Source organism: Panthera pardus, unplaced genomic scaffold (genome assembly GCF_024362965.1).
Source record: "Panthera pardus isolate Hobbes unplaced genomic scaffold, ASM2436296v1 HiC_scaffold_13, whole genome shotgun sequence".
Classification (NCBI taxonomy): Eukaryota; Metazoa; Chordata; class Mammalia; order Carnivora; family Felidae; genus Panthera; species Panthera pardus.
Genome location: NW_026526688.1, coordinates 334,842 through 345,510, shown reverse-complemented (window position 1 = coordinate 345,510; position 10,669 = coordinate 334,842). Strand labels below are relative to the sequence as shown.

At 39.1% G+C, this 10,669-nt stretch overlaps 1 long non-coding RNA gene across 1 annotated transcript; it reads right to left on the bottom strand.

The window, feature by feature from the left end:
* Window positions 1–433: 433 nt before the first annotated feature.
* LOC128776466 (uncharacterized) lies at window positions 434–2,579 on the bottom strand. Its single transcript, XR_008421502.1, has 3 exons — window positions 2,171–2,579; window positions 1,577–1,715; window positions 434–461 (listed from the first exon to the last, which is right to left on the bottom strand). It is a non-coding gene; the product is annotated as an uncharacterized LOC128776466 (long non-coding RNA).
* Window positions 2,580–10,669: the final 8,090 nt, after the last annotated feature.

The following is a 10,669-nucleotide window of genomic DNA, read 5'->3' as shown; positions in this document are numbered from 1 at the left end:
TGGTTACAAGTGGGTCTCTAAAATGGGATCGTCATACTTGTTGATGTGATTTGTCCTCAACCAAACTGCTTCCTGAGGTCTGTAATCATTTCCAGTACCTCCAGAAACATGTTCAGAAACGATTTCCACGTAGTCTGGCCAGGATTGAGGATCAGGAAATCTTTAGTTACTTAACTTGTTTAGATTAATAGTTTTAACTTAACATCTGGAAAATGTTACATCTCTTTTGAAGTCCCTATAGAAATGAATGTCTCCTGAATGTTTGGGTATATTTGTATGCTACTTGACTCTAAACACTGTACAAAGTTTCAAAGTAATACAATGGCCATCGTGTGAGCTGCTGGTAGGAGCTGAACTCACTTGTAGTTCCAAAGTTCTTCTGCAGCTAATTTCCCTTTCCCCTCTGTGGCTGACAGCTGCTTCTCCCCTTCCACTGCTCCCATTCTTTCAGTCCCAGCTTCCTATGAAGGGAAAGAAACATATATTTCCTGGTAACCCATGTAAAATTCTGCCTTTATTCCCCCTCCCTGAAATCTGAAGACAGGACTCAAATGTCCCCTCTGCCCTTCCTCGTAAATGCACAGATCCACAAATACACAGGGGGAAGCAATGACGCCCCCCCCCCCCCCATTAAGGGACTAAAAAACGCAAACTCCAGCATGCTGACAAGTCTTTGGCAACACTGAGCTTCTCCTCACAGCTCTCTATTCATACTCATCAATACATCACATAAATATAAAAAGCCCACATGAGATGCACTAAGAGCCCTCCCAGTCTCAGGCTTTTGTGATTGGGATGGCAAAAGTGTATTTCTTTTCAATGTACAAAACTAAGCCTGGCCAACTAATCACAACAAAACACATAAGGATGATGCAGGGGTTTCTGACTTGACTGATTTCTCCAAAGGGTCTGAACTTTCAATCAAGGTTCGGGCCATGACATTGCCATAGAGACATCTTTCTTGGACATGGTGTCATTGACACTGTACAATTACCTCCTGGATATTTCTACAGTTCACGAGGGAACTCCTACCTCTTGCCTCAAAGACACCAGTTGAGAAGAATGTAAAATACACTGATGAAAAGAAAATGATGTGAATTGCCCACCTTCATAATATTTTCTCCTGGAAAAGGAATGCGGGGAAGGGAAAGAGGGAAAGGAACGAAAACTGAGTTCACAGGTTTCAGTAATGCTGGCACTTCTGATCTCCTACCAGACATAACTCCCATATCATCTGCAGCAAGATACCATCACAGTACACCTGAATTCTCCTCCCAATATTTCCTACCTAATGTCTAGAGTTTAAACAAAAATATATATACATATGGCAGTCATGTCGCTATGATGGGGCTGAAATGTAAAGGACAATGAAAATGAACCCTGAGGTTTCCACAAAGTAAAGGAAGGTGCAGATCACAGAAATCAAGGCAGAAGGGAGAAACACAATTCTTTACTGATTACTACGGTAAAAGTATGGTTGGTGTTAAATGTGCTCAACAAAAGAAAATTATCCCCACTGTTTGACACATTCATTCTTACAACAGTGTTTGTAACAATTAACTCCTGAAAATCTTACTCTTCTGTGAGCTTCTGTCTTTGTCCACACATTCCATCACGAACATCTACATTCTTCTTCAGCGTGTCCCATTTGGCGTCCTTTGCCCCTTTCACACACCTAAGTGCATCACAGTTGTCCCCCAGTTCCCTTTTTCTGCCTGTCAAGCATAAAACAGTTTACTTGAGTGTGCACACCTGTTTCCACGAGTGTGGCCATGAGGGGGTAGAGGAGAAAGGACAAGATTCCCCAAACAGGAAGCCACTTTTTACCTTCCCAGAGCAAACTCATTCTACCAAGTGCGGTTTTCTCCCCGCCAAAGCAACACCTATTCCAGGTTACATTATTAGATGTCAAGACTCCTTGCATCTAATCCTAGATGCGTGCAGTAGTATCTCCTGACTTTAAGACATATTTGAGAAAGGTGGAATGACTATAGAAGAATGTACAGTTTAGTGAATGTACTTACCAATACTAAAAGGTGCACTTAAAGGTTTATGATGGGAATCTTTCTAATGCATGTATTTTACCACAGTTAAAGAAGAGAAACTTAAAAAGAAAGTAATGATGTTCTGTTCTCTGATTTATATTACATCTGATAGTAAATTATGTTACCTGATTCTTTTGGATCTTAAGCTGAGCATTTTCTTTCTGCAGTGGCTGTTTTTCAGACTTCGATTTCACTTTGCTGGTATCAACTTCATTAAGGGAGTGGTGAACCTGAGCAAAATATTCTCTCTAGTGACTTCTTCCCAAGAAGAAGATCACTCAGTAGATAACATATAAATCGAATATTCTAAGACATGAAGATTTGTTTTTCCTCAAAGCTAAAGTGCACAATGGAAATCCTGCAGGAAATAGAAGGAATTTACTTCTGAAACTTCTAAAGTGTTTACTAAATTAGCACCTTTTAAGTTCTTTGTAGATTTTTCCTTTCCCTGATTTGCAAGTAAGATAGAAACAAAACGTGTACTACACTTTCCAAACATACACTGGACAATGTGTCATGAAGAAGCATTGTCAATAGAACATACCCCACAGTCAGTCTCTGTATCATTAAAATAGTCGATCCAGTTTGGGACAAAGCGAAAAGCCAGACACATAAAGAAATGAAGGACAAGGAGAACAGTGGAAGTTGTAAATGTTTCAGAGCAACTATCTTGGTTTTGAACAATGGAACTGTGACTGGATGACAATGAAAAAGTGAAGAAAGTGTAAAATCTTTCAAGCCAAACAGCTCCAATGAATGACTTTTCTTTACGGAAGAGAAATATTGTCACCAGATTCACTTTCAAAATTCTCTGAATTAAGAGGAACACAACTGTTCAACATGGCGAGAAACCTCTAGTGCTCTCTTCTGGCAGCACTGAATGATATAAAACTTAAGCCTGGGTTATGAAAACAAATTCTGCCTCACTCCTACCTAAAAGAGGTACTGTGGTGTTCCTGCTTGAAACAGCAGTGAACACCATGGAAGGTTGAGGGGCTCAATTCACCCAATGACCAAAAGGGCTCAAACATCAAATTATGGTAGCTCAGGAAGCCCCGATTCCTGACATTCTGATTTCTCTCAGACTGCAACGAAGCGTGCACACTTGGAAGGATGTCCTAAAAAATTCATTAGTGCGCTCAAGTGTCTCATGGTTCTTCTTCAACAAAACACATAGTCATCAGGAATACTTACTTGTACTTACTCCTTACTTGTACTTCCATTTGTAAAGGACAAAGAAGGGATTTTAATACTTTTTTAAATTTATTTTTTGAGAGAGAGACAAAGCGAGCGAGCAGGGAAAGGGCAGACAGAGACAGAGGGAGAGAATCCCAAGCAGGCTCCCCACCATCAGCATGGAGCCTGATGCAGGGCTCAAACTCAGGAACCATGAGATCATGACCCAAGCTGAAACCAAGAGTTGGATGTTTAACCAACTGAGCCACCCAGGCGCCCCAGGACAAAGAAGGGATTTTTATCTTACATCTATGTGCTTCATAACAGGGAAGATTATTTTGCCACATGGTTTCTTGAGCACATTTCTTTGCTCCATTGATCTACACGAATATGCAATAAAGGATTCAGAATTCAAAGACATTAATTACGCTGACATAAAAACCTATCTCTTGTGGGTAAATCATTACAGAAATAAAGGATGTGGTATTTTACATATGTGATGATTGCTTTGAATTTAGCCTGGTAGAGAATGGGATGAAATGGGACATCAGGATAGAAGAGGAGATGGAAAAATCAGTGAACCATAAGTGAACACATGTTCATAAGTGAACACATGATGAAATCATGAAAATGAAAAAAAAAAAAAAAAACGGGGGGGGGGTGGTTATACCTGCTGTTCACAAATGGATATTTTTTTCTGAACGTTTTGCATTTTCCTTCATGTAGTACTTAATCTTCTCAGAAATTTGATCTAAATTAACCAAAAAAGATTAATAAAGCAATTTCTTAAGATTATTACCAAAACCAGTAAAATCAAATTACCCATTGTGTCAACAGAAAGGCACATGATCTGGCACTTTGGTCACACATAATATTTTGGCATTACTGTGGTCCCTGAAGAAAGCAAGTTTTAGTTACTGGCATTTTATTTTTCTTTCTCTCTTTCTCTCCTTTCTCTCCTTTCTCTCCTCTCTCTCTCTCTCTCTCTCTCTCTCTCTCTCTCTCTCTCAGTCTCTGTCTCTCTCTCCTCTTTCTTTTTCCTTCAGAGACAGAGAGAGAACACATGAGTGGGAGAAGGGTAGGAAGACAGAGATATTCTTAAGCATATTCCAGACTCAGTGGGAGTCCAAGTCAGGGCTCCATCCCATGACCCTGCGATCATTTCCTGAGCCAAAATCGAAAGTCAGACACAACCGACTGAGACACACAGGTGTCCCCTAATATGCCATCATTAAGCAAGATTATTCTTAGAATATATGAACAGTTCAAATTTCCCTGATTTCACTGGAGGAGAAATGGAGAAAGTCAAGTCTCCTACATACTTATATTCTGTATTTCATGATCAAATAAACAAATCAGTTCAATTATTTTAAAAACAAAAGTCAAACAGAAAAAATAACCTACCTAATTTCATCCAGGTTTTCCCCCACTTTCACTCACACTTTAAAAATAAAGAAAGGGACTCCTGGGTGGCTCAGTCAGTTGAGATCCAACTTCAGTACAGGTCATCATCTTACCACTCACCAGTTTCAGCCCATATCAGGCTCGCTGCTGTCAACACATAGCCTGCTTCAGATCTTTTGTCCTCTCCCACTGTCCCTTCCTCACTTGTACCCTCACTCCCTCTCATAAATAAATAAATCTTTTAAATAAATGGATACATAAATAACTATAACAACTATAACTATAACTATAACTATAACTATAACTATAACAACAAGAGAGTCGGGCTTCTGGGCACGTGATCAGTTGATTTTGGCTCAGCTTATGATCTCACGGTCGGTGAGATTGAGCCCCATGTGAGGCTCTATACGGAAAGTATGGAGGCTGCTTGCAATTCTCTACCTCTCCTTCTCTCTCTGCCCCTCCACCACTCGTGCACACTCTCTTTTTCAAAATAAGTAAATAAACATTTAAACAAATACTGAGAGAGAAGTTATTCTAAATGTCACTTTTTTGGCACTAGAGGCCTCCAATGTCTTTCTGCTGTTCCACAGGGTCCCATCCATGGGACCCAGGGTGGGATGCTCAGGTGCATATGACCTTGGAATCAAACACACTTGGGTAAAAATCTCAGCTTTACTACTTAGTAGCTAGAACCTTGGATAACTCCTCATCTCCCCAAATCACAAGATGGTGAAAGCCCAAGATGCAAACCTTACTACCTGCATTGTTGGTAAACACCATGCATGCAGGAACCACTCATCTTACACGTGGATAGCACATGGAAAGCACCTAGAACAGGGCCCAGGACTCCAGAATCTTCTGACAGGCATTGAATTCTATTGTTCAGTCCCAAGCTGCAAGCTTACCTTCTATTTGTACAATGTGAGAGCTCTGCTGCCCTGAGGCCACCCTTCTCTATACCAGCAGTGCTGTATTCCCCATAGCAACACCAGCATTTGAGGACCCACTATATGCCGGGTCACTTAATCAGCCCAGTCCGTGAAGCCCATACACAATCCATTAGCCCCATTTTGCATCTTGTTCACTTCCACTCACTCTCCATCCAGGACTCATAACACATGTTTAAACCTCTCTAGTGACACACCCGTGGCCTTGCAATATCTGACTTCTTCTCTAAGCCTTGAGCCTCTTGACAGGCTCAGATAGTACCTTAATTTGTACATTTCCCCCAGTAGGCAGGCCATGTCAAAATAGTCCTGCCACTGTATACTTAAACATTTCTGACCAGAGTTAAATTCATTCAGTTCTCTCTAATTGTCTGATTTTTTCCCTCTACTTGGTCACCTGTCTCAGTTGCTGGCAACTCAATCTGTGTTATCACATAGGGTGCAAACAAGGAAAAGTCACTGTAAAGAGTTAAGGGGCTAACTAGACCTGATAAGTCAATGACTTTACTTCTAGCTGAATTAGAAACCACAGTGAACAGCTGTATTTAAAAAAGATTAAGGAGCACCTGGGTGGCTTAGTCGGTTGAACATCCAACTCTTGATTGTGTCTCAGGTCATGATCTCATGGTTTGTGAGATCGAAACCTGCACCAGGATTTTGAATCTTTTAAAAAGAGATTTAAAAACAAAAGATTACAAGGAAAATAGAAGCCTGAAATCTTACCTTCATATACTCGATTCTACCTAGAAGAGGGATAAAGAAAATTAAATTTGATATAGAAACACTATTTTTGATAAAAGTATACCTCATGACAACAATGTCAAAATCATAATCCAATGTGGTATTATAATAAAGGGTGGTTCAGCAAAATAAATTATTTTTGTAACTGTTGCAATTCTGGTATAGTTAACATACAGTGCTATATTTGATTTGGGCGCATATATCTGGATTCAACAATGCTGTACATTACTCAGGGATCATCCTGGTAAGTGTACCCTTTAATCCCCATCACCTATTTCTCCCATCCCCCCACTCCCCTCCGCTTTGGTAACCATCACTTTGTTCTCTGAAGTTAGGAATCTGTGTCTTGGTTCGTCTCTCTCTTTTCTCCCCCTTTGCTCATTTGTTCTATTTCTTAGATTCCACATATGAGTGAAATCATTTGGTATTTATCTTTCCTTGGCATTATATCCTCTCTTTCAATCTGTGTTGTTGCACATGGCAAGATTTCATTCCTTTTTTGGCTGAGTAATATTCTAGTGTGTGTGAGTGTGTGTGTGCGCGCGTATGTGTGCATGTGTGTGTGCGTGTGTTAATGTATATATCACCTCTTCTTCATCCACTTATCTATGGATGGACACTTGGGCTGCTTCCACAATTTGGCTATTGTAAATAACGCTGCAGTAAACATAGGGGTGTGTCGTAGACTCTATGTCTAAAGTTCTCTTTTGGCCAGCAAAAGAGCAGATGCAGGATTCAAACGAGAGATGGCTAATGTCCAGGAAAAGGACAAGAGCCCCGAATAAGGGTCCTTGCCCCATATTTATTCAGATCAGAAGTCTTGCAAACGTGATGGGTGTGTACAAAGACACAAAGAAACTAGGAACATTAACTTGTGGATGTGAGGGGGAAAAGGGGAGTTTGAATATATACAGTGTTTGGGGTTTGGGTCAACATAAAACAAAACCCAGGCACCGGGCAGATGGGTAGATGGTTGTTAACAGCAGACAGGAGGTGCTGTGCCTATTTATCTTCGCCAGCCTAGGGGATGAGACAGATATGGAGAATAACCTCAGGGTTAATAAGCCACCTTTTCTTTTGTTAGCCATTTCCACTCTGGGCTGCTTTGCCTGAATCGCAGTGGTCCAAAGTCCAATTCACCAATATACCTATCCTGGCCCTATTCTCCTATGAAAGCAGCTTTCTGCTATAGTACTAAATTTGGGGTACTTTCACCCAGAATATCTAATCTTGTTATTTCTGTGTATTGGCCATCTTTTCACCATTTCTATTTCAGTCCTTTACCTCTCTCTATATATTTTTGGGGTTCAGCACCCCCTGCCCGTTTTGGGTTACTTTTGCACCTCCATATTCCTGGCACCTTTGTTCCTCCTGATTCTCAGGGTGTCTTTGAACCCCTCCCTATTCTTGGAGTGTCAATCTGGTTTACCCAAACTCGGTTGTGAGTATTATATTGACTTTGTGTTGATTTGTGCCCTGTTAACCCATTGGTGTAAGCCCAGGCGATTCTTAAGCTTATCCCACACAGGGTTACTTATATCCTTTAGAAGTAGGGTTTTTTTTTTTTTTTTTGTATTCTTTGGGTAAATTCCCAGTAGTGTAATTACTGCCTCACAAATTAGTTCCATTGTCAATTATCTGACGAAACTCCATACTGTTTTTCAAAATGGCAACAGCAATTTGCATTCCCAGCAGAAGTGCATGAGTGTTCCTTTTTCTCCACATCCTCACCAATACTAGTTTTTTTCTTGTCTTATTGATTTTAGCCCTTCTGACAGGTGTAAGGTGATATCATGTGGTGGTTTTGACTTGCCATTTCCCTGACCAGGAATGATGTTGAGCATCTTTTCATGTGTTTGTTGGCCTTCTGAACATCTTCTTCGTGGAAATGTCTGTTTGTGACTTTGGTCCACTTGTAAATTGTGTTATTTGTTTTCTGGCTGTTGAGTTGTCTAATTTATTCATATATTTTGGTTACTAACCCTTTATCACCTATGTCATTTGCAAATATCATCTCCCATTTAGTGGGTTGCCTTTCAGTTTTGTTGATTGTTTCCATACCTGAGCAGGAGCGATTTATTTTGATGTAGCCCCAATAGTTTAATTTTGTTTTTATTTCCTCTGCCTCAGGAAACACTCTAGAAAAGTGTACCCATGCCCTAGCATACTAAAACTTTAGAAGAAGAATAACCTACGGAAAGAATTTCCTTTTTACTTGCTGATATTTCAACCACCATTTCTATGGAAGAGAATTAAGGTAGATACCTTATATTTGACCAAAAGCTCTGTTTCCATTCTATGAAACAGATATCAAACTAGTAATCTTCAATAATGGAAATTGCAGGCTTATTTTAATTTAATAACCAATGCACCATTTACTTACAATTCTTTTTTGTCAAGTCCAATTGCCATAATAAATTCCAGAACCACAAATATTTCAGAGATTCAGACAAAACAAAAGTAAAGGTAAAATCTTTGGACTAAAAGATGCCTCTGACCCACCAGAAACACTGGAGAAATGTCTGCTGCAGTTGGATATTTTCTGAACTGACAAACAATTCTGTAAAATCAGGTCGTATGATTTTTCCCACATCACCAACAACAAAGGTTTTCAAATCAGAAAGGAAGTGGGAGATGGCTAGAGAAAACACACAAGCAACAACAAAAATGAAAACAAACGTTTCCAGAAAGTGCAAAAAGTGCTTCCTTGACCAGAGTCATTCCCTGAAGACATTATAAAATTAGAGCAGGTACTTAAGACATTACAGAGAGATCTGAACAAAGTAAACGAAAACATAGGAAGTATGTTCTCAGACCACAAATCACTCAAACTAGACATCAAGAACAAAAAGTTCTTAGTTGGACAATGAAACAAAATGAGATTAAACAACAACCTTCTCAAAAAGACATGGATTCGAGGGGAGTTGGGTGGGGGGATGGGAGAAATAGGTGAAGTAGATCAAGAGTACACTTGGGATGAGCACGAGAAATGCATGAAATCCCTGAATCATATGGAACACCTGAAACTGATATTGAACTGTATGTTAATTATAGTTGAATTTAAAAAAAAGTCCATATAGATCAAAGAAGACATTTCTGCAGAAATTTTAGCGTATTTAGTCTCAATGGTAATGAAAATTGAACGTATTAGAGGGAAATTTGTAATATTGAGTGCATATAAAAGGTCCAGCTAGTATAAAATTTTCTGCTTACTTATGATTACAAGTCTATCTATAAGGTACTTTGGTATACACACAACAAAACAAGTTCACCAGAGGTAAATTAGACAAGCATTAGTTCCCGTGGAGGCATGGGAACTGCTATGTTTCCAGTGAATTTCAAACACATCACAGCCAAGAGAGAAATGTTCAGGCAAAATACGGACAGGGTGAAATAATATTGGAGATGATGAGGAATCTTAAAGACGTTTACAATATATCTGTCATAGATAATCATCCTTATAAACCTACCAGCCTCCAGGAGGTTAATAAGCACACCTTTCAAACGTCTCCTCATGGAAGATCGAGAGGACAGATGGCTTACAAAGGAGCAGGAACGAACTTATGAAGACTGTGTTTGCTATCTTACTGTGGTCATGGTTTCATTGCTGCTTACATTTGTCAAATATCAATGAATTGTATTCTTTAAAAAGGTATTGTTATTCTATACAAAGTATAGGACACTGAAGCTGTAGGAAAGATATAATAGGCAACACTGAGAAGTTTTATTTTGCTGACAAACATATTGCAACTGTTTTAATAGTAAGGATGTGTAAGCCAATGTAAAATAGAATAATTAAGAAAATGCAAATTTATAGTAGATAAGAAGTCAATGACTTCTATTGTACATTCAGGAAGTACCTGGATAAAATGCTTTGGAATATCTCTAAACTATGCCCAAAATTCATGGAAGAATGGAAGAAAGTAAAAACACAAAATGTACTAGAGATACAAATGAGATTGTTCTAAAGAAAGATGTTTACAGATATGGATATATCTGAGAGAGATGGGCAACTGCTATTATACTAATATGCGATTATTTTTCCAAGAAGAGGAATTACACATTAACGTTCACTTTTTGATGTTTTCTTTCAATGTTCACTTTGATTCTGAATCACAGCTCAAAATGTCAGATTTCTGAGGTACAAAAAGATTTGCATAATCAGGTTGTATAGTTTGATAATATATGTGGTATTTTAACTTACCTGAACACACATCTCCAGATAGCCAGTGAAAGGAATTCATGTTTCTATTTCATGGTATTGTGCCAAAATCAATCACTAGCAACTCTGAAAATTGATCTCTAAAAGAACACAGGGATGCCTGGGTGACTCAGTTGGTTCAGCAACTGACT